A 23,577-nucleotide genomic window follows, 5' to 3' on the forward strand; every position below is an offset into this window, starting at 1 on the left:
TTTTACAAAACTTCTACACTAATCTAATTTCCTTGACTTTTAAGCATGAAGTAGTATGCTCTAAATTGAGATGAGTCAAAATATATACAAAATATATATGCTTACTCATATGGTACTGTGTATTTCACATAGATGGTCAGAAATTCACAACAAAACTCTCTAAAATAATGGAACTAATGCCAGAATATCCAAAAACAGAGTAGGAGTCAGTCAAATGTTTTTGTTGTTCAAAAAATTGTATAATTCTATAGTATATGCAAAATGCTAGGATACCTTTTATTTTTTTATTCATCAAACCTTATTACTAAGTAGTGATTGGGCAGATGGTGTGAGTTACAAGTAGTTTTACTTTTTGGCATGTGGTGCTATATCTCTTCACTGACTTAATGAATGCACATTCCCAACATAACTGGTCAAATATGCATACTTGAAAATCAATTTCAATCAATGTTCTTTCTTTTGCAAAAATTGCAGGCCTTATTATTTAGTCATTATGCAAAAGTATTGCTTGAGATTTTGACCGCTAAAACATTCATATCCACATATGAGGGCTGTGAACCTAATCATAAATGTAGTGAATTTACAGGAAGTAGCAAGGGACAGGCGGTAAGTCACCAGAAGAGTTCTATGAATATCTCACATACATGTGTGTCTTCAGTCAGCCACATTCTCTGTCATTTGCCATGGTCACAGGTCTATCCTGATGCATCACAGAGGTTTAAAGGTGAAAAGGCAACATAGTTTATCATGAAATATGTAGTAAAGCCAATAGTAGCACTGGAAACAAGAAAGATCTGAAATACATTTCCCATAGACCAGTAGTAGATCTCTACAGAAGTATACCCAAAGAATATATTTCAGTTCAGATTAAAATCTAATGAATTATGCAAAATAAGCATTTTGTTTTTATTTTTCAAAAATAAGAAGTATTTTAGTAAACTCAAAAATTTCCAACACGTACTTCAATTTTGCAGAGGCTTGATATTCTGTTTAGCATATAAAAAATATCCTGAACAGTCAGGCTTGTAATGGTAAAGCCAGTCCTAAGTATTTACTCAAGTGTTTGCAGAAAACAAGCAAAAATGAGCAAAAGATTATTAAAAACATTTTGCTAAATTAATCCTACTCCTGCATCAACTTCAGTAACAGTATCAGCTGCCAGTCCATGTACTTATGCAAGTAAGACCACTATAGGTTTCACCAAGACTTAAACATTTGTAGAATGGTGCCCAGCTATACTTTCCTAGGATGAATGTACCAGGCTGGTTAATATTTTCAAATTTTGCAAAGCATGTAACAGAACAGCAGACAACATCGGAGAGTTGAAGGCAATATCATTTGACTACCAGTGCCCTTTCAGATCTATAGGTGTACCTTCATTGTACAAATACATAATACACGGAGCTGCATCACTGAACCTGATGACAAGTCTACGAAGGAGGCAACCACCATTTCTTTGGCTTTACCAGGAAAACAGGCATATGGGAGAGACTCATTACTGCTTTCACCAGCAGGGGTTCACTCAAGTATTGCCATCCTTAAGAAATTGATAAACATATGAGTACAATCAAAATGATAACAAAAGACAGTGCCTGGATTGATAAAGTCATATGTCTCTGGGAGCAGATCCTTTAAGGGAAGTAGAAAGCTTCTTAAGGTGAGATACATCTTTGTAGGCTTGAGTGAAGCTGGATAGACTTGAATCAGCAAAGATCAGAGAGAAGGCCCACACATTTTAAGAAGAACAGATTTTTCCTGTGTGTTAGAGAGCACATAAACAACCAGAGGGTGAATACAGGGTCTTTAATGAGACTGTTTCACTTGCAATTCAGCTAGCATATATTCTACTCCAGCCCAAATAGGCTTTAGGATATGGTTTAGTTTGTGCAGATCAGCAGGGTTGCACCCTTAATATCAACTTCAAAGTGAGCTTAGTTTTTGTGCTTTGCGTACATCAGTGGCCTGGTTAACTAGCTCCAAAAAATGTCATGAGCAAATGAAGAAAGTAAGAAAAGTCCATTTTTGTATAGTCATGGCCCAGCCTACAAATAAAGGGAGAAATCTCCCGTAACAGGAATGTTTAAAAATAAAAACCTTATAACTGTAACCTGGCTGTGTAATTTATATGTATTGGGAATCTTTCAGCTGGCCAGAGATGCTATAATTATACTACGGGAATCTTGACTATGAATTTGGCATATCAGTTTTGAAAACATGCCCCAGGGTTTCCAAGCTGCCATAATTTTACTTGAGCAGTAATGGAATAAATGCAATCTAGATACACGTTGCTGTTCTTCAGCATAACTACTTCTTCAGGCAGATTTACCATAACGCACTCTGAACAGAAAAACTATGGCTCATTTACAAATGTAATTTCAATTGAGGATAGTTTTCCAATCTTCTTTCATTTGAGTCTCAATTGAACTTCTTCTCCTTTTTGATGGCATGATTAGACATTGTGAGAGCTGTTGCAGATTAGTCAAGCACAGAGAGAGTAAATTGGGAAGGATGTTTTATCAGTGCACGTCACAATATATGAAAGCAGATGTGTATGCTCTGAGCTGTTCCCTCAAATTACTGTTATGGAATAATTTAGCCCTTTTGATTCTCACAGATTACTGCTTCCACTGATCATGCTGTCAAAATCAAAGTGAGCACTTCATTCCGCTTTTATTCATGCCAGATCTATTTTGCTTTCATAATGAGCAGATATTACCACTGCACAAAGAGGATAAAGACATTCACAGTGATAGATAGGCGAGAGATTAAATGGGATCTTTATGACTTCTTCAGCCATCAGTTTTGACTGTGCGATAAGACGAGTCGAGTTGGGCACTGATTTGTTCTTTATTGGAGCCAATATTAGCATGAGCTTACCAGTGCACAGTCTGATAAAATCCATTTAAGGTGGAATCTGTATAACAATTCATGAGTTACAAGAACTTCTTGTATAAAATGTGTCTTCAGCAACCTCTGCCAAGGAAAAATAAGCCAGTTCAGAATTATAACTCCATGCTTTCTGGGACATTAATGAATTTATAATACTGTGATTTAAGGGTCACATTGGGATTATGAACACTCCTGGAAACACGTATTTAAACCTTTACTCTCAAATACCACTTCATTTGTTGTTGTTCTAAGGGATGTTTGGGCAACGCCTTAAAAACCAAGACCCACCTGATCCACTCAAGTTTTAAAAGTTGCATGGCACTGTTTCCCCACTTAGCTTGGGTAAGGCTTTCCACCTGCCCCACAGTCCTCCAGTTCTTCAAATGGCTTTGATTCCTGATGCTGTTCTCTGTTGTGATGTAATGCACCAGGACATATCTTGACTTTAAAAGGCAAGCATCTCTCCATTTATTGAAAGAATTGTTTGATCTTGTGTTGCCAACTATACGTCATGCAGTCTTCACATGAATGTGCAGTAAGTAATAAAAGTATTGGCAACATAAAACAATCTTAAGTAGGCAGGTGCAGTAAGTACACTGCCTTTAAAAATAAACACCTTCATAGCCACCTGCCAAAATTTCTTTTGTTTATTCAGCAATATTTTTCACTTTAAAAAAATAAATATGGAAAATTCTGAGTGGATTATCAGGGAACTTTAACATTCTAAAGAAATTGTAGCATATAGCAGGCTCTAATCCCAACCAGTAACTGGAATAATGTTTTTGGAGCCTCCCATTGAATAAGGCAAATCCTAAATTTCTATAAAGAATATATTCAAATAAAGAATATTTTCAAATAAACACCTTTGGATAAAGCCAGAAGTTTTATAGACAACAATACCATGGCAGAAAAAACATAATACAACCCAAACCTAGATAAATGAACTATCCAAAAGCAATGATTCACTTTACAGTATAGGTAATCTGTATTAGCAGACAAGCAAATGGAAAATTGACAATAGAATAACACCCAGAGTTCACACTAAGCCTCAGAAGAATCACTGAGCATTCTCTTCACTAAATGAAGTCAAGGGAATCAACAGGTCCCTGTCATTAGCCATCCTGTATTTTCTCCTTATTTTAAGCTGTGTTACAGATTTGATATTTGGACCAAAATTGCTAGCTATTTTTTTTACAATTCACAGGTTTTCTGAAGAAAAAAGGCCTGATCTGTTGTTTAGTATTAAGATAATAAGAAATCCACAGTTCTGAGGAAGCAATTGATGGTTTCAATTAAGTTAACATCATTCCTTTGGGCAGACAGTACAACCCCAAATATATAGGCAGTGCCCTCTACCACATACTGCCCCAGATTAAGATTGACAAATGACAACATTTTCTCATTCTGCCTTCTATTACCAATATCCTGCAGGTAACAATCATAAACACTTGTCTTGTATTCATCCGTGAAAAGACAACTCCCCTATGCTCTTAAATGACTGGGGATAGATGACCCTCTCTCCAACCCAGTCAACAGTGCTGACCAGAAGCAGGCAACTGCAAGATACATGTCTTCACCTAGTGTGGTAGGAGCTGCATTACAAGTATATGCCAGTGTAGAAGAACCTATCAAGAAAAAAAACAACTATCAAATGGGTCACTGCACCTTGCTGTGCATATCTTAATGTTCCTTAGCATGTAAATCCATCTTTTCATAGATAATCAGGTAGTGAATTAAAAGAGCTCTTTAAAAGAATCCTGTTGTGGGAACATCTATGTGAGTTAAATTTATACCAGTGAAAAACTTCTTGCTTAATTTGGCCTGACCTTTACTAATCTGAAAGAATGCAAATGGACCCAATATATGTGGTTTACCCATTTCTTTAAAAATCCATAGATGACATAAAGGCTTCAGTTGTCAGTCGCTTTTAGCAAGAAATTGAGGATTCCCCGCTGTTGTTATAGCAAGAGGCTGAAGAGCAGGCTTCCCAGGCTTACATCAGGCACAGCAGTGCTGTGTACCTGGGGTATGCTCTGGATGGAGGACTGCAGCCATGAGTGCATGCAGGTCCAGCCCCAGAAGACTTCAGGCAGCTGGCCACAGCACGGGGAGAATCACCTGTAACACAGGCTCCTGTCAAAGGCATTGCCATGACCACAGCTGAGAACATCTGGATTAACTAAAGCTTAATTGCAATGACATTAAGAAATGGTAATGATTCCTGACATTAATGAATTATGGGCTAGAGCCATTCTCAGAAGAACATCTTATCTTTGCTAAAGTTACCTTAAAGAACTAAGGAATCACATTAAGAGGGGATATGACCCATTATTCCAGCTAAAAATCAGGCTACTCAAAATATCACACTGAAGGATTAGTGGCCTTTACTGCAGGTAGGTATATGCCATATGCTGAATGTTATACCTAATCAATGCTGCTTTTTCTAAACTAGATCTTAAAAAGAGATATTTGTAAATAGAAATGTATCCAAAGACCAGGAAAACACTGCTTTCTTGGACAGGGAATTGTCAACAAACCTGAGAGGCTTATAGGAAAGGGATGGGATGAGTTATTTTTGTGCCATTTTACAATCCACAAGAGTTGAAAGCAGAGAAAAATAGGAAAATATGCCTTTGTGTGTTAATATAAATCTTTCTGAAGCTATAAGTGTAGCTTCTCATTCAAGTTTTAAAGTAAAAGTACCATTAAAGTTATAAGGATATAGCAAGAAGTGAACCACAATTGATCATGTCAATGAATATGCTTCCTTTGTAACAGAGGTAAGATGGCCAGGGCCTAAAGCATTGGAGAGAAAAATTGCTTTTGTGTTTGTGTACATGAAAGAAATAGCCAAAAGATTCATCTAACAAATAGGAGAGCAAGAGGACCAGCTTCATGAGTATGTGTCCCTTAAGAAAGAGAGTTTGTTGTTGCCCAGGTGTTATCCTAGAGAGGTTTGGAGTGATGAAAAGAAACATCAGCTCCTGTTGCCTGGCTCCTGCCCAATCCAGGGACACCAGACAGTGCAGCCTTTGTTTGTAGACCAGAGAATAGGTTCCCATAGCCCAGTCATTTCTTTATTACCTTTACAAGAGCCATCCACAGAGCCTTGGTGGAGTACTGAGAACAAAAAGCCACAGTAGCGGTTTCACGGTCAAGGTGGGTCCCTGCGTGGGACAGGCACAGACAGTGACAGAGAAACACCACCAGAATCACCAGATGGGGAAAGAGATGCCACTGCCTTCCCATTTCTTGTCTTCATAGCAAGCGTGTTGCCAGTGGCACCTCCATTGCACTCCAGGGAGCCCGTGTCCCCAGAGCATCAGCGGCTGGGGCTGTGCCACAGGGCAGGTACAGCCCCAGTGCCTTTGGGTAGCAAGGCAGCCTAAAAGAAGAACAACAGATTAAATTTGTGCTGAAGACTCTCATGAAATTGTGTAAACAGTCTGTTTTGGGGTGAATTTACTTCCATTTTGGATCTGGCAAAGATGGCAGTCATAATTGCCACGTTGTGCCTCTCACAAAAGGCAGGGGTGATGGGCAGCACAAAACCACTGTGCCTTTCACTCCAAAGATGCCTCTCCATCCTTAGCTGAGGAGTATGGGCAGATCACTGTGAACAGCATTGTTTAGCTGGCATTTGAATGACTCTTTGGCCATTTAATAACCTCTCCTGCTCCCCAAATTCAGATACTGTCACAGTTTAAAGTTTTAACAGGGGAGGAGCAAAGCCACTGTAAAAGTAAAAATCAAAATGCTTCAGAGGACTAGAAGATGAAAGGAAGAAAATCAACCGTTCCTGGTGTTAAATTCGGTGGCAGTAAATCCCCTTCTTTTTTCCAGTAGTTTTTTCCAGAAATAATTTACAGTCCAAAACGTATCTCATGGCATACAAATCAATCTGTATTGAGCCTGCCTGCCATTAGAGAAGGTCTATGGGGGAAAAAAAAAATAAAGAAAAAAAAAAGAAAAAAAAAAAGGAAAAAAAAAAGAGAAAAAAAGAAAAAGGGTCTGTAAATAGACAGTTGCACTGCGACACGTTTTCCCCTTTGAAGATGTCTGCTATTTACGCCATTCACAAAGTTTAAATAAAAGCCTAGCTTGTCCTTCTGACGATGGGCCCCATTTTGCAATAGGCCAATGGATTACCAGGATGTTTGTCACCACTGCAGAGGATCTGGCTCTGGAGTTGTGTGGATGTGTTCATCTTGGTCCTGAACTTGCAGCAAGACAGTTAACAGCATGACAATTAACACCAGGAAATGGCTCCCAAAACAAAGCCATGCTGTTTTACCCCAGATTCCCTATCAAAAGAAGCTCCCTTTGGTCCAACCAGTGCATTTTACATACTTTGATGAAGTTTCCACCTTAAGGATTGTGGGGAGGAAAAAATAGAAAAGCAAATTGCAGAATGTAGACTGAAGTACTTGCGATCCTTGTGACAAATACTAATGTATAAATCAGCAGCCCAATCCAGGCCCGGGCCGCTGATCATGTTCTTTGCTGAAATGTCACCTGTTCCTATCTAACGATTTGCATAATGCAAAGCTTCTCACTCGTAAAATACAGATTAAGAGGGGAAGCAAAGAGTCATTCTCGAACCATGGAGCCATTTCAAACTGATGAAAAAAAAAAAAAAAAAAAGAAAAAAAACAGTCTTTACTATTAACCCTGTCATAGCCAGATACTTTTTTCCCCCTTTTTTGCATTGGAAATGATAGCTCCATTTTAAAAGAAAAATAATCAGTTAAATCCAGCATTGACCTTTTTATTTGTTTGCCTCAATTCCATTAGACTCTGAAATTCAATGTGAACAGAAGTGAAATAATTAAACCATATAACATTGAAACTTCAGTGAAAGTAGCTATCTATGGACAGATTCCCATTAACTTCAATGGAGGAGGCTCTAGTAGCCATTTTGGGGAAGTTCCTTTATACATTTACCCATACTTTTACATTTACCATAAGGCTTTTGTCTCACTAGCACACTTCTTTCTGCACACTGTTGTGACAAGCAAGATGGGAGAACGTGCTGATGCCACCGTGTCCTGCATTTGGTCACCTGCAGAGCAGCAGTGAGGGATTTACAGTGGAATGGGTTTTATTTTGGCATTCCTCCACCAGGCTGCCAGCACCTGAGCCCCTCCAGAGAATGGTTCAAAGAATATCTATTTTCCTGTGGTCCCAACCAGCACATTGCTGAAGTTTCCTTGCTTTCTCTGGCAAGAGAGGGGATTTAATATATCATGCCAAGCTTTCTGCACCCTGCTGAACTGTTTCCTCTGGGAGGCTGCATTTACTCACCACTGATTAAGCAGTTTCCTGTTTTCTTTCTCAAGTTTGCTTATTCCAGGGGAAAATAAATAAATAAGCAAGCCTATCCACACTAAAATGCAATCATAATCCTTAAACCACAGCAATTTCTCATTATCACACCTATGGGCAGGAGGAGCAACCATGCTACTTGCTTGACTAAGAACTGGGTCAATTACTTTAGGGTAAGACAGAAAGCTTTGAACTGTTAGATTTTTTTTCTGTTTACTTGGAGATACTTTTCTGATTATATAAATCAGAACAGGAATATGAGTTTAGAAGTAACCTGAAGTTGTAAGAGATGTTAGCAAAGGAAGTATGATAAAACTTGTAACATTTAAGGTCACCTAGAAATAAAAGCTCTTGTGTGCTGCTGGAAAATGAGTTTATGCATAAAATTCAACACTGATTTCTGCACATTGTGAGACTCATGAAATGTGCTTTCCAGAAAATCTCCTGAGTCCATCTCCTCCTTATGTATAGGAGGAGCCATCCTACAGAAGGTTACTCACTTCCTTGCTACTTCTTTTCATAAAACTTGTCAGAAACTTCTGTGACTGTATTTCATAAAACTTGTCAGAAACTTCTGTACTCAAGTCAATGTTGTCCAAAAATTGAGACAAAAAATCTGCTGAACATAAGCACATGAAGAAACACTGCCATACAGAATAGGATTTTACAGAAACAAGGTTAAATACAGGAAATGAGGAGATGCAGCTAATGCGAAGTAAACAGAAAGAGGACATAGGCAAATGAGAGAATTTCACACAAACTTAATTATAAATCAAGCTAAAGGATGGGAAGCATATCATTGTTTTTTCCCTCCTTTGTCTTCTCATCTCATAGTTGATCTTCTTTCAACATCTAGTCTAAAAAAAGATGCTTTCTGAAGTCAAGGACAAGAATATAGGGCTCAGAGGAAAGTAACTTGACAATCTAAGTAACTTGACAATCTAACTAAGTTTGAAGAACTGATAGCCATGAAGGGTGGCAAAGGTATGCTGCTTTGTAATATTTTAAATATTACAGGTACAACTCTTGTACAAACATTGACAAAAATTACTGGGAACATTTTTTTTATCTCCTCTTATCATCTCCTCTTCCAGATATTTCTATTGTACTGATGTGGCAGAGGGATGCAGAGAAAGGTGAGAACAATGCCAAGAAGGGACTGCCTCCAATTATACCTGCACTCCTCCATCCTTCATCATCACTTTTTAATCTGTTAGCAATTCTTTTCCTGTTCTCATCTTCACTATTGAAAATCTAGTCACTGTTCACCCCATTGTGCATCCTCTTCCCAGAATCCATATCCTGACCAGTAGGAGAACAGACTAGATGGTCTAATGGGTCTTTTCCATCTCACAATCTGTGATTTTTGTCTTTATACAGTACTTCATTCCCTGTTTCCCCTTCCATCTCCTTCTGCAAATTGAGACTGGCTGAGGGGAGGTTTAAAAGAGAATGAACTGTCACTTAAACTCTCTGTATCACTCAGTCATTCTTATAAACAGGGATCTCATATGGGTTCAGCTCTGTCAGAAAAGCTAAGTCTCTAAAAATTTCTTGATATTCAAGATGTGCAGAGTAAATTACAAAGAGCAGGTTTGTCCATGAATATTTGTCTTTCAAAACTGCTATTATTGTTAAAAATGTTTGCAGCATGCACATGAACACACATGTACACACAGACACACAGCCTTCACAAGCTTCAACAGTTCCAAAAAAAAGCAGCAGCACAGTCCAGGATCTTTCCATAAAAACAAAATTTTTAAAAAAAAAAAAAAAAAAAAAAGGTAGCCTGACCTGCAGATCACATAAGGAATGACACGCCAGTGACTTCTCTGGAGACAGGCTAAATTGTCAAATCTGAGTTCTGCTCAAGACTTTATTATTTTCTGCTGTATTTTTAGGATTATGGACTACCTTGCTACAGTGGAAGAATTCACTCCCAAGGCCCATACTGATGCACTTTTTAATACAGAGTCTGCTATGCTAATTCTGCTCATCCCACATCTGAATTGAGAATTCCATAGCCACACTTAATTAGCATAGGCCTCTTTAATTGACACCACTTAGCTTCACATAGAGGCTACCTCTCATTTATGTCCGACATGGGCAAAGCACAGCAAGGTCCACAATACACCTGGGCAGGAATTGTGTCGTCAGCTGTGTTGCTGACCCACTGGTGCAATTCCACTCTTGGATAATCAATGGCAAAGCATCAGTAAGTATTTACTTCTGGTGAGTATTACAAAGTTCCAAAGCAGTAAAGCACTGAAATACAGGTTTTAACACAAAGTTAATTGCTGAACTGGGAGCAGAACAGGACAATACCTAGTTACCCTACATCTCTATGATATCCTTTTCCCAATACAGGAAGTAGACTTTTACATTTTCTGCACCATTACATAATATATTCCTTCCTGTTTCTATTCTACTGATATTTCTAAACCCTAAATAATAACCCTAAATGATACTCTAAATGATATACTGACATTTCTAAGCCCTAATGCTAAAAATATCATTGCCATTGCTCAGACCATTTTCATCTTATTTTATAGTGATGTCTAGGATTATCATTTTCTCTCCAGTTACATCTATCCAAGTTAAGCATTCTTTCGCAGAAGCTGTCTAAACAAAATAATAGTAATAAAATTATTACTGATTGCTGTGCTTGAGCTCAAGCAAAAGGTGAGCTGCTTTCCTACTCTATGGAGAATTCTATTAATCTTCAGAAAAAAAGATGGAGAAACAGACATCAGAAGAGAATAAAATGGGTTTTAGGTTCAATGGGCATTATCTGAAATACTTAATAACTCCAGTATCACAACTCTTTGGTTATAATTCTGTCCAAAAGAATAGATGTGATATGATCATTCTTCCTCTCTTTTTTGACAACAATTGATCAAGAAAAGTGAGTGATTTTCCCCTCCAGTTCTGTCCCTCTGCTTCTGTCTCTTGAGAACATTTCCTTTGCTCATTCTCACAGCTGAGATTATGGTCCTGTTTCTAATCAGTTACAGGATGCATTTGTCTGTCTCGAAGTGGACTTATGTGCAAGATAAATAATAACACTATTTATTTTCTGTGCTCTGCTACAATAAAGAAATCAAGTTTACATAAACATCATGTAATGATCAGTTTCTTTCTTATAAACATCTCAAAGGTAAGCTTATTATTATTTTATTGAAACCATAAAAGGAGTTTTCCTACAGGCATTTCTTACATTCTCTAGAATATGAAAATCTGCATTAGACAACTTCCTGAGGTACAAAACTGCATGGACCTGAAGGGAAGAAAGTATTAGACAGAGTGCCTTAAATGAGTTTTAAAACATCTGATACTAAAAGCAGCACGTATCATGCTCTTTCATATAGCAAAACTTAAAATATGTCAGGGGTAAAAAAGATTCTGAGGTCAATTCCATTGTGTTTTCACCAAACACCTCCAAGTGGAAAAAAAAAAAAAAAAAAAAAAAAACAAACCACAAAACACAATAAGAAGCAGGAAAAAAAATAATAATTAAAAAACAAACAAACAACAACAACAACAACAAAAACAGTTTTTGCCCTTGATCTTCTCTTCAGTGTAGGCAATCTGCTAGAATTTGCATTCTGCTAGAATTTGCATTTTACACTTGGAGCCCACTTCTCTTCCTCCTGTCTGAACCACTCACCCCTGCTGCAGAAGTCAATGGGCATTCGGTGTTCCTTGCTGAGCCAAAATTGATTTGTGTGTGTTTCAGAGGCTTATAACTCAGCTCTTCACCGTGTAAATAAATTGACAACTTTTCCAAACTACAAACAGCCGGCTTTCTCCCTATTACCTTAGATAATGTGTATATATGATATACACATATCATCAGTGACTTACCTGTTAAAAACCAAAGAATGAAAAAAGCCAAAATTCAAGATTTTATGTCTGTATAGATAATACTGGAGGAAGTAAATCCATGATACTCTGATCCCTGACATTCCTTTCTCACTAGCCCAGTAGTCATCCTGCCTCTGTTTTGGTGTGGTTTCCTGGAGCTCAAGCTGTTGCAAGATCTGTTTTCAAGCAACAGTACTTTTAAAGGAGTATGGTGCAGTTATATTATATTATATTATATTATATTATATTATATTATATTATATTATATTATATTATATTATATTATATTATATTGCGGTGCAGTTTATATATGTAAACCATAGCAGTTACTTTTTCATTTTAGATGCTTGTTTAAGATATCTGAAAAGAGGGAAGGACAAATTTCCTCTTTAATATATTCAGAGCCACTGTGTGGTGTCTCTTTGGATATCTTCTTCCCCCTCTCCTGGGAGCCAACAGAAGCAGCTTGATGGCACCCATGTGTTTAGAGCTGCTCTCATCGTACTAGGCACTACCATCCCATGTACACCCCAAAAAACAACACAGAGATCTCAGGAGACCCTCTTTTGGCTTTTAGTATAAGCTTTTTTAGACTGAGGCAATCTAGTTATTCTCTGTTTAGGCTCCTGGTTCATAACATGGTCTCCCAGATGACATCTGAAAAACAAACAAACAGACAAACAAACAAAACAATAGAAGTTAAATAAAATAAAAAGAATAATTAGAGAGAGTGAAGACAGACTGCTTTCTCAGTCCAGTTCCACAAAGCCAGAACCTAGGGATGTTTTAAAGATTATTCCTAACCAAATGAGACACATCCTCCTGTAACACAGTCAACAAGGGTAAAAATTTCCTACAGCATATCTGAAATACAGGTTCACAATGCAGAAGGTAATGAGTGGATTTTCAACTTGCAAAATAATTCTAGGTAAATAAATAAATAAATAAATAAATAAATAAATAAATAAATAAATGTATCATAATGCTACCTTGTTATAAATGTCCTTTTTATGAATATTCCATGCAACATATTCTGGCACTTCCTTGGCTCAATAAAACCTCCATATGGGATAAGTTTAATGTATAACACCAGAAGATTACTACTGTGTTTCAAGATAAGCAAGTGTTTTATTAAATCAAGGTCCAAGATTTTTGCTGTTTTTTTATTTCTATTGATGCAGGAGATGCACAGTAGGAGTTAAGCAACGCAAGATGCTTCTGAGTGAACAGAGCTCCCCACACTATTTCAGTCAATAACTGAGTCATTCATTTGCTCTTGTTGTGGCCTAAGGAGGGCAATGGGCACATCTGTGGTATAATTCATAAGTGCTTGCAACAGGTTTGATAATCCATGCCCTGGAAATGCCTCTCCAACAATTCTGCAGGTGGGCCATCTCCAGTGCAGGTATCTAGATGGTAAATTCCAACAAGGTGAAAATACTGGCACCCATGGTCACTGAAGATGTTATCTCATCTATAATGAGCATCAATAATTTAGGTTTGCATGTGCATAAATTTGATCTAATATGTCTGTGTTTAAAGCCAATTTAATCAAAGGGTGGAAAATATGGGTATTCTTAAACCAATCTAAAATGTCTCACATTTTCTTACCTGTTTCAGGTGCAAGTGTCTGTGCCAGCACAATTTTTAGCTCTGTGCAAGATTAAATTTGTCCCTCAATTAACACCTCTGCCAAATCCTCTTGAAGTCAATGAGAGCCTTTTCACTGACTTCATTAGATTTTGGACCCACTCAAATCCTTCTTCAGTTCATGACCTGTAATGATTCTAGTAAGCTCCAGTGAAGCAGCACGTTGAGTACCATTACCCATACACAAACACACATGTTCACCTCCCAGTGCATTCTCTGAGCTATTTGTTTTTCTCCTAAAATGTGGTGAATGTGCCCCTCCAAACACAGTAAAGAAGGTGAAGAGGCTGGAAATAAGTTGGCACTTATTCTTAATTGCTTTGATTTTCCTCCTATTCAGAAGGAGATCCCACTGGCAGCTTAAGAAGCAATACATTTACATTTTTCCCCCCAATTGCATTTTGTTCATAATGGGGAAGAAAGAAAAAAATATATATATTTTTTTTGTGAGAAAAAAATTATGGTTTGGGTGTAGCTCGAGGAGTTGTTGAATACCCACTCTTCTTTCCTTGGATGTGTCTCTGTCCAGGCAGCACTGCATAGAGTTGTGTGCTCAGACATCCTCAAGACTGGCTCAACTCCAGATCTCCCATCCTGGGGACTGCTCACACCACCACTCAGCCCAGGACCTGCCACAGGCACATGCAAAACTCATCTCTTCTCAATATGTTCTGTCATGGGGACAACACAGCATGAGCAGAAAATGCACAATTTTTTGCCCTGATCCCCCACAACTATAGGGAAAAGATCACAGGGATTAGTTATAACAGAGGAAAGGGATGACTAAATATGCCTTAAGAGGGCATGGTGGGACCATCCATCTCACAGGGTGGACAGAACAAGATACAGGGAGAAAAATCTGACTGAACTCAGTCACGGCCAAGTCAGCATCAGCAGAGTTGTTACAGGTCAGAGCAGGTTTGGAGACACTCCTTCAAAACGCAACCTCTGCTGCTGACCTACAGGAATGGGATGACACATCTGAGAGGTTGGCACTGTAGGTGGAAGGGAAATGAGCAAATAAGGGCTTTGTCCACCATGGAAAGCAAATGGTGAAGAAAGAGCAAGAAAGAGAAGAACATCTTGGTTTGTGCAAGAAGACTGAGCAAGCCCCAGTGGGCAGAGCTAGCATAGAGGTATGGAAGACAAGGAGGGAGGAGAAGAGAAGGACTGATCCTGGCAAGGAGTGGAGACCGTGCTCAGCTTATTTGTTCCCCAAGCTGCTGGGGAGGGAAAGGGAAAGCAAAGAGAAGGGAAGAGGCTTTGCCCCAGGGCTGGGGGAGCAGGAAGGCACAGGAGGGAGGTGGTTAACAGACCGCACTCACCAGGAATGGCAGTGACACCTGACTGGGAACTTGGGGAAAGAGTTGGCGGCTTATTAAAGCAGCCGGACCCCGGCTGAACCCCACGACTACACGCTAGGATTGCTGTGTGCCCCTTGATAACTCACAGCTGCTGATAAAGTCCACTGGTAATGGCTTTTTGCTAATGAGAAAAGTGCCGCTGATTATGACAAATAGCCTTGGACCAACAGGCTAAGCTGCTACATAGGCTCCCAATTGTCAGTCTGGGTGATTTTTGCATTTCATTATTTCTTTCCTGACGTCCTGGCTCCTTCTATCCTTAACATACTCCCAGAGCCGTGTGTCACAATTTTAATAACACTTCTTTATCTCAATTTTTCCCCCCTCTCTCCATGGGAGCTGGAAACAAAAGGCTGTTACAGAAATAATGTTTAACCTCGCTGGTGTGCTGCAGGAAAAGAAACCCCCACAGCTATTGTTCAAGAATTAAAAAGGCGTAAATAGGGCACACAGAACCCACTCAAGCCTTAAAGACAGACTTTTAAAATACCTATTATTACTGTTATTTAGAGGCCTTTCATGTATAGTTTCAAGGCCTGCCATGTTCTCCTTCTCTCCTCCTGTGACAAAAGTAACACAAGGTGAAACCTTGGTGGACAGTGACACCATCTTGCTGTTTTGAATGCCTTTTAGTAACAGCAGTGTTACTTTAGAAGGAAGAATTAAAAAAAAAAAAAAAAAATCAAAGATTCAGAATATACCTGCTATCTTGTTTGCAATTGTTTCCAAATGATCTTCTGTCCTTAAAAAAATGAGGGATGAAATCTGTTGTGTGAGTGAGCAGAACCAAGGCCATGCATGCCCTGAGGCTAGATGTAAAACTGATTGTTTTTCTGCCTTTAAGCTATTAGCAGCAAACAACTGAAATTCACTGAGTTCTCTCCAGCCTATATGTCACTAGGATTTGTCAAAGATCCCTGCTTTTTTGAGGATACATGGCAGCCTATGGCCCTTGGCTTGCAGATGGGGCTGATCCCACTGCAGGTTCCCTGTGTACCAGCTCATGCTGCCTGCTGCAATGCTCATGTCCTGCTAGGTGCAAAGGGTCAGACCACTGCCAAAGAAACATCTTGCAGAGGTAGTGGGGAAAGCAGGAGCAAGTGAGTTGTGCTGGAGCTCTTGAATTGTTGTGTTTTCAGACCCCATTAGCCTACTTGTAAATGCAATACCCAGGATATAAAAAAGAGCTTCTGGGAGCAGAATTAAAGAGACAGACAAAGAGGGTAACACAGGCAGGATCCCCATCTCCATTTCCTAGTCAGGCATCAGGAGATTTTAAAAGACAGAATGACCAAGGGAGTCTGCAAAAGAACAAGGAGCTAAATCAGTTTAGAGTTTGAGATTTAATTATATGACTCTTCATGTCTATCACTTACATTTCTCTTTGTTTGCAATTTTATAAACTGCAACACTGGAATATCATTTGCTTTATAAGTGGTATAGCTACATGACATCAACAACATTAAAATAATTCAAATTGAAAAGGAAAATTGAGCTTAAGCCCTACTTAGTCCCTTTATGATATGTCACCTTTAACTAGAGGATTACTATTTTGTTTTTTTTAAGCATCTCGAAGAATAACAGGCTTTCTAAGCTTTGTTATCCTAAGCTGCAGGTGAGGAGAGATGAATCTTTAGTTAGGTTTCCTCTTCCATATTCTCTCTTTAAGCTTGTTTTGGAGAATTTACAAATCTTGAAAAGAATATTAAAAGGACACAAGAAAATTACAGGATCTGTTTTGAGTTTGTTTGCTTGAAATCTCCTGTGCCAACACCATGGATTTTTAGTTGTATGTAAAGATCACCTTGAAAAGAAAACATAAAAAGCAGATGAAATTATCCTACCAAATACAGAAAATATATTTAAAAAAAAAATCTTATTTACTGGAAAAAATAAAATTATTTTTAACTTTATAACAGTTCAATTCTCTCATATTCTTCAGTTTGGATTTTGCACCTGATTGTTATAAAGAAGTTTGAAAACTAGTTTTATTTACTGCACAATTTCTATCACTCTGCAGAAATATTCTGTGGTCTTCATTTGATTCTTGAAAGTTTGCTGGAAAAAACACCACACTCAGCTCACACAAGTAGTGTCAGCTGTGAGCACTGGTGCAAGATCAGAGCTAGAAAATTAATGCACAATCAATTCCAAAATCACTTGCAGAGCAGCAACCAGATAATAATCGCTCCTTTGAGAAGGAAACCTTTGCAAGCTCCCACTGTTCCTTCAAGACTGTTTTGTTGTGCTTTTTTTTTTTTTTTTTTTTTTTTGAGACAACAACCTTCTGGAAGTCATCTTTCATCCTGGCTTCTCTATTTGCATGAGAAGCTATAGCTGTCACAATGAAACTCTCATGCACTTCTTCAGTTTTGAGTTTTACTGGATAATATTCCACCAACGCTGAACGTTTATGTTTTTTTTTATTTTTTATGTTTTTTTTAAATTAAAAAAAGAAAGTAGCAGACAGGCTCTGACTCCTAATGACAGTCTTGTCCCTTGTTTATGCCACTGTTTTCAAGTCACTTACGAGAGGAGTGGTCCCTTTACATTAAATCTACAGGGCCTGTACATAAAAAAAAAAAAAAAAAAAAAAAAAAAAAAAAAAAAAAAAAAAAAAACCTCCTGTTCCTCTTCAGCTAACCTCCAGCCTGCTTTTCTTCCTCCAAAACATGGTCTTTCTTCATCCCTTACAAATGTCTGGAAAATGCCTAGAACAGCACGGTTGCCACTGTCAGTAGCACGGTTGCCACTGTCAGTAACGTGAATACAACCACAATAGAGGTCATGCTTCAAGAGTCTCTGCCACCTGAAGAGATTTTAACATTTCAGTCAGCATCTATATCACGAGCCAGATTTTGCTGCTGTTAACCTGGAAAGTTACAATTACATATAAGTAAATCCTTAGTCGCATCTAGAAATTTTATAGTGTATGAACCTTAACAGCAATAACAGAGAAACGTTACTATTGTTCATTAATTAAAAAGGAATTTAAAATTGTGATTTTTCAGGTTGTTCTGCTTTTTAACAGTATTTGCAACATTATTTTTATACTCAGTTTATTCATGGAGCTTTTTGTGACTTGACAGATTTTTGTGTCTGTCAAGGTATTTAATCTCTCCTGAATAGAGAAAGCACTTCCCAAATTTCAGGTTTGTCTGCTGCAAATGTGAGGGCATTGTTTTTAAAGAAATATTTATATGTTTAGGTCTATTGACCATTTATACCATTATTTAAAGGGGTCACAGAAGAGGGCAGTGGTTATTAAAACAGAGAGGGTGAGCGAAAGCAGGAGAGAGGCAGAGGGAGCAAGAGGTAAGAAACTCATAATGGGATTTTTCATGTGGAACGATCATTTTATCTAATACGTCTGAAAATGTAATCCATTACTACTAATTACCATGCTGGCACTGAAATACGGGATCACACTTCCTCCAGATCCAGATAGGGGCCCAAATCTCCGCGCTCATTGTTCTTCCCATCCCACCTCGCCTCCCTCCCCTTCTGTTTCTCCAAGAAGAAATTCAGGCCCTCGGACATTAGTGAGGAAGGGCCTGAGGTCTCCCTATCGTCCTAAAGCAGAAGCTAAACAATATTAGCCAATCATTTTTGATAGATGAAGCATGGAAATTAGTTCCAGAGTTTAACTGATAACTGAAACCACACAGTTACATTCCATTATGGCAGCCTTAATTGATGAGCTCATTAAGCCCATTATTAGAGAAATTGATTTCAAATAGGCACTTAAAACTGGCTGGCAAAAGAAAAAGGTGAAGAGATACCGTACAATGTGAAGAAAGTAACTAAAATACATAATGAAGCAAGTAATTTTATAGGTTTGTTTAATGAAAGCCTCAAGAGCATATTAGTTGCTGTGTGGATTTTAAACACTCATTTTATGTACTAATAAAGCTCGCGTCCATTATGGGAGTTCTGAATGCTTCCAATCTTTAATGCAGCTCTGCTACTAATTAATTAATTAACCCCAGCTGAAGCAATCAATTAGTCATGCAGAATCGACACTTTAAAGGTCTATCAGGTAGCACTGGGTAGCAGCACAGAACAGTGAAAGTGAAGTTTCTTTTTTAATTATTATTATTTTGCTTTCAGCATCACAGGACAAAAAAAATAAAAATAAAAATGACAGGACTAAAATTTAAAAGCTAACTTAGAAGCATAGTAAAGAAGGTGATTAACACTTTGACCTTAGATTATTTCAGAGGATAAAACAGTGGAACAGCACAGGGAGTTTTAGAGATGATTTGGGGTTGGAGATGCACAATATGGCCAGTTAATTTTCGATATGTTTGACTCGAGCAGATGCTGCTGCTTAGAATAAATGCAGGCTGCTGCAGGTTTCTGGGCAGCTGCATGGAAGCCCATTTTCACACCTCAGGGCTGAGAAAGTAAGCACATGCAGCAAATGTAGTAATAATAACCCTCCTGAGAGCAAATCTTCAATTTATAGTGCTTATTTGGAAAAACAAAAGAAAAAAAAATCCCTGTGGTATTAACCCCTTTTGTGTCTTTCGATACCCTCCTTCTACCTTCTCTTGAATGTTAAAATGTAGAGCCTATATTCAAAAGGCACTGTATAAATGGTCCTCCATTAAACAAAGCTCATCATCCATGACCGATTAACCCCAGTTGTAAAGTGAGATTGCTGTCTACACGAGCTTATGTGTGGATGAGCTGCTTCGCCGGGAGACTGGAGTGAAGGGCTTTTCTCTGGAAAAGAAAATATTTTTGGAGGAGCAGCACAGAAGATTTCAATGAGGAAAAGGTTATAAAGAAAAAGAGTGAGTCAGACTATATTCCTTAAAGGATGCATGATTGCTATTATTATGGTTGTTATTAATAGTACTTTTAATTAGTAGTAGTTTTTAAGCTGTTGAGCTTGGCCAGCTTGCTGGTATGGTCCTGAGGACTCTTGGCAGGATTTCTCTTCTTGGTGGTATTGGAGTCAACAGAATAAACTGATCAAAGTTCCTGATAAATGCAGGAACATAGGATTTTGACTTCAACCTTGAAATAAATAATATTTATTTGTTATTTTCAAGCGAGCTCAAAAGTATGCTTAGCCTCTCTTCGCTTATTCTTGGCAGTTCTCATTCAGCATGGCTCCTTCTGAGGCTCATTTTAAGGTGCCCATGCCCTCCCTGTAACCTCTTCAATGAATTTAAAGTCCCTGCCCAAGAGTGGGATCCATGCACTAAGGGCTGGTCACTTAAACTGCTAGGCACTACAATGTCTAAGCATAGGTCCTCAAGTTCTTTATTGGCTCTTGGATTTCATTCACAGAATTGGCACATATGTTCAAAATTTGCTGGTGACAAAAAGTTGGGAAAACTATTCATATGAAGAATGCCTGAAACAATCCAAAATACAATATTGTGGTCAAGGGATTAATAACAGGAGTTTCTCCTACAAAGAGGAAAATAGTCTGACAGAATCTTTCCTTGGATGGAAAGTCCTGGATGAAAATTAGTCCCAGCATGATTGATGGTGCGAGTGCCCATCTCTAACAATTCTGGCCAAAGAAAATGTGATTCTAGACTGCATCAGACAAGACATTTTTAAAGCAAAACTAACAAGGTATTGGGTACACTGTCTTAGCAACATAGTTTAAGTTAAAAAAGGAATATAGTCCGTAACACCACATTCAGAAAAAAATAAATTCAAAGTGAGCTGGGACACTGAAAACTACGAAGATATCTTGAGAAATGGAGGCCTTTCTTTTTAAGAGAGCTTTGCTTGCTTAGCCTGGTAAAATGAAGGTTGATATGTAATATAGATCTATCTATAAACATATCAACAGAGCATCCTCTCCAGCATGCAGAAGAGCTTTTTAAGCTAAAAGGTAAAGCTGGCACAACAGCAAATGCATATGAGTAAATAATAGCCAAATAATAAAATTCGAATTGGCCATAAATAAATTTAGACTGAAAATTAGAAGAAATTTACCATCAGAGGTGTGAGATTTCAGAATAGTCCTCAAGTAGGGCAAGACAGAAAAGGGAATCTAAACGATTTCAGAAGGAACGAACATTAAATTATGACGACTTATGATAAAGTAAATACTACCTGGTTGTGTCTGATATGTCTCCAACAGGATTCCCTTTCATTTCCTTTGAGGGTTAGGCTTACTGCATACAATTCGGGGGGCGGGGGGGGGGGGGGGGGCGGGTTGTTCTGGAACTCCCATTGCTATGTGTATGTGCAGATGTTGAGATCTGTGAGCCTAAGGGATCTATTATGCAATTAAAGTATCAGCAGAAGTCTGGTTATTGCAATGATATTATTGAATTGCTAAAGTCACAGACTCGGATGGATTCAATTCTGTGAAAGACTGGATGATTCAAATACCAAAACCACGCATGTAAAAGTCTCTTAGTACATAGTAAAAAAGGTAGTATTAACTGAAATCCCCACATGCCAAAAGGAGAGCATCTTCAAAAAGCAGGACCAGGAGCTAGACCCACACTACCCCAAAGCACTCTCCAATATGTTAACAGTCTGAGAAAACACTTTTAAGATTTGCAGATTCCCAAAGTAAAATGCAGATTCAGGATATCAATAGTGACCAATTTTTCAGCTAATCAGAACTGTGCAGAACAGAGGCAGTTTGCCTGCAGAGAGTCCATACTGACTTTTATCTTGCTCTACTGTAAGGCTGGAGTTGTGCAACTTTTTCCAGTTTTGTTTCCCAGAACTCCAAGCAAAAATATCATCACTTTACCTGCATATCTCATTTTGCTTTTGACAAAGTAATTATTGTTCCTTGGGAGCAATTCATTCTCTACCCTGTTGGTGCATAAGCTATGGTTTTACTAAGAACGAGCCTTTTTTAACTTAGAAATGGCAAACATATCCATTCATCAAGAAAAAAAAAATGTTTAAAGTTTAGACGTTGAGATCAGAATGAAAATAAAGTAGTACATTAAGAGGATAATGAAGGGCAAGTGAGCATTACAGCCATAAGGGCACTGTTAGAATAAAGGTGGTCTGCGATGGTTCACTTTGCACTGAAATAATGCAGGAGCAATCACACCGTGAGTGAGAAATTCTTAGGGTAAAGGCAGGACTCGTCAGCTGATGGATTGTAAGCCTGAAACTGCTACCACAGAAATGAGCATTTGCCTATGTCCCAGCATCAAATGAAACTAAGGAACTGTAAATGCAAGCCTTGATGGCACTAAGGGAGAAACAGAAAGAAAATGTAGGCTGTAAATACATTAAAAATAATAATAATAGAGAGAAACAACTGAGCATAAAGGTATAAATTAGAAACAAAAAGAAGGAGTAATGCCAAACATAGGACAAACATCACCAAGTCTTATCAGGGACTGATTAGTGCCTGATTCATTCAAATCCTCCATCTGTGAGAAGCCACTAGGGATATGAATCCAAGCAGATCAGAATCAGTTGAAATATTAACTTGAATACAATGACATACAACCTCTAAACATCCTGATTAGGAGCTGCCTGTTCACATGGTGCGGAGAATGAAGCCTAAGACAATCATGTTTCTGATTTCACGCAAGTTTTAGAGCTGTGTAATTCCAATGGCTGATCCAGACTACACAGACAGAATAATTGGTGTTTGGAAAATAATAGAAAATGACATCTCCTCCATTAAATTTTTATTTTTTCAGCCTCCTACTCTTTAGATTTGATATCAGCAGTTTTGGAAGATCCCCTTCATCAGTTGAATTCAAAATATAAATGGATCCAACTTCATTTTGCTGTTTAAGATATGACAAGAGTGCACCCCGTGTAGACCACTGTCCCACCAGCACAGTGTTCCATCCTGAGCTGTTTGCCTGTGCTCTTTGTCTGTTGTGAATTACTTCAGCCTGTGAAGGAGCACGCTTCAACATGTGACACAGCTAATCATCATTTATTTATAGAAATCAGTCCAAAATTAAAGGGAGAATATCAGGTTTTAGTCAGCTGAGCCCTCTTATAGTCCAGGAGAAACTTCTTACATCCATAGCCATGCAACACAGCATGTCCCTCAGGGAGTCTGGACCAGCTCCCCACAGCATCCAAGCTCACTGCTGTTCATCTGCGGGCCTTCTCTCTCTCCAGGTAGAATCAATTTGTCCTCTGGCTTGGTACCAAGCTGTGATTTCTGGTGTGTTAGTCGTTAATCACCACTGAGTTTCTGGCTGAGGTTCAGAACCTGCAGGTTTTTCCTCTGGGAAGCAAGGCTCTGCTTGGTGTCCTACAACCAACCAGCTTCTTGGAAGCAAAGTCACATTAAAACATGAGCATTTCAGAGAAAAATGAAGGTTCAACACTGGAAATGATGTTACATTTGCTGTTTGCTTACTTTTCCCCAGCTGTGGTAAGTTTTACAGTATGGCTGATCTTCCACTGTGTCATCTTGTCTGCTCACGCATTTTCCAATGGGTGTTTCCTTTAGTCTCCACTTTGCCCACAAAAATTAATACACTAGGTTAGTGTGAAAGACTGGATTGAA

This window comes from Anas platyrhynchos, chromosome 4 (genome assembly GCF_047663525.1).
Source record: "Anas platyrhynchos isolate ZD024472 breed Pekin duck chromosome 4, IASCAAS_PekinDuck_T2T, whole genome shotgun sequence".
NCBI classification, from domain to species: domain Eukaryota; kingdom Metazoa; phylum Chordata; class Aves; order Anseriformes; family Anatidae; genus Anas; species Anas platyrhynchos.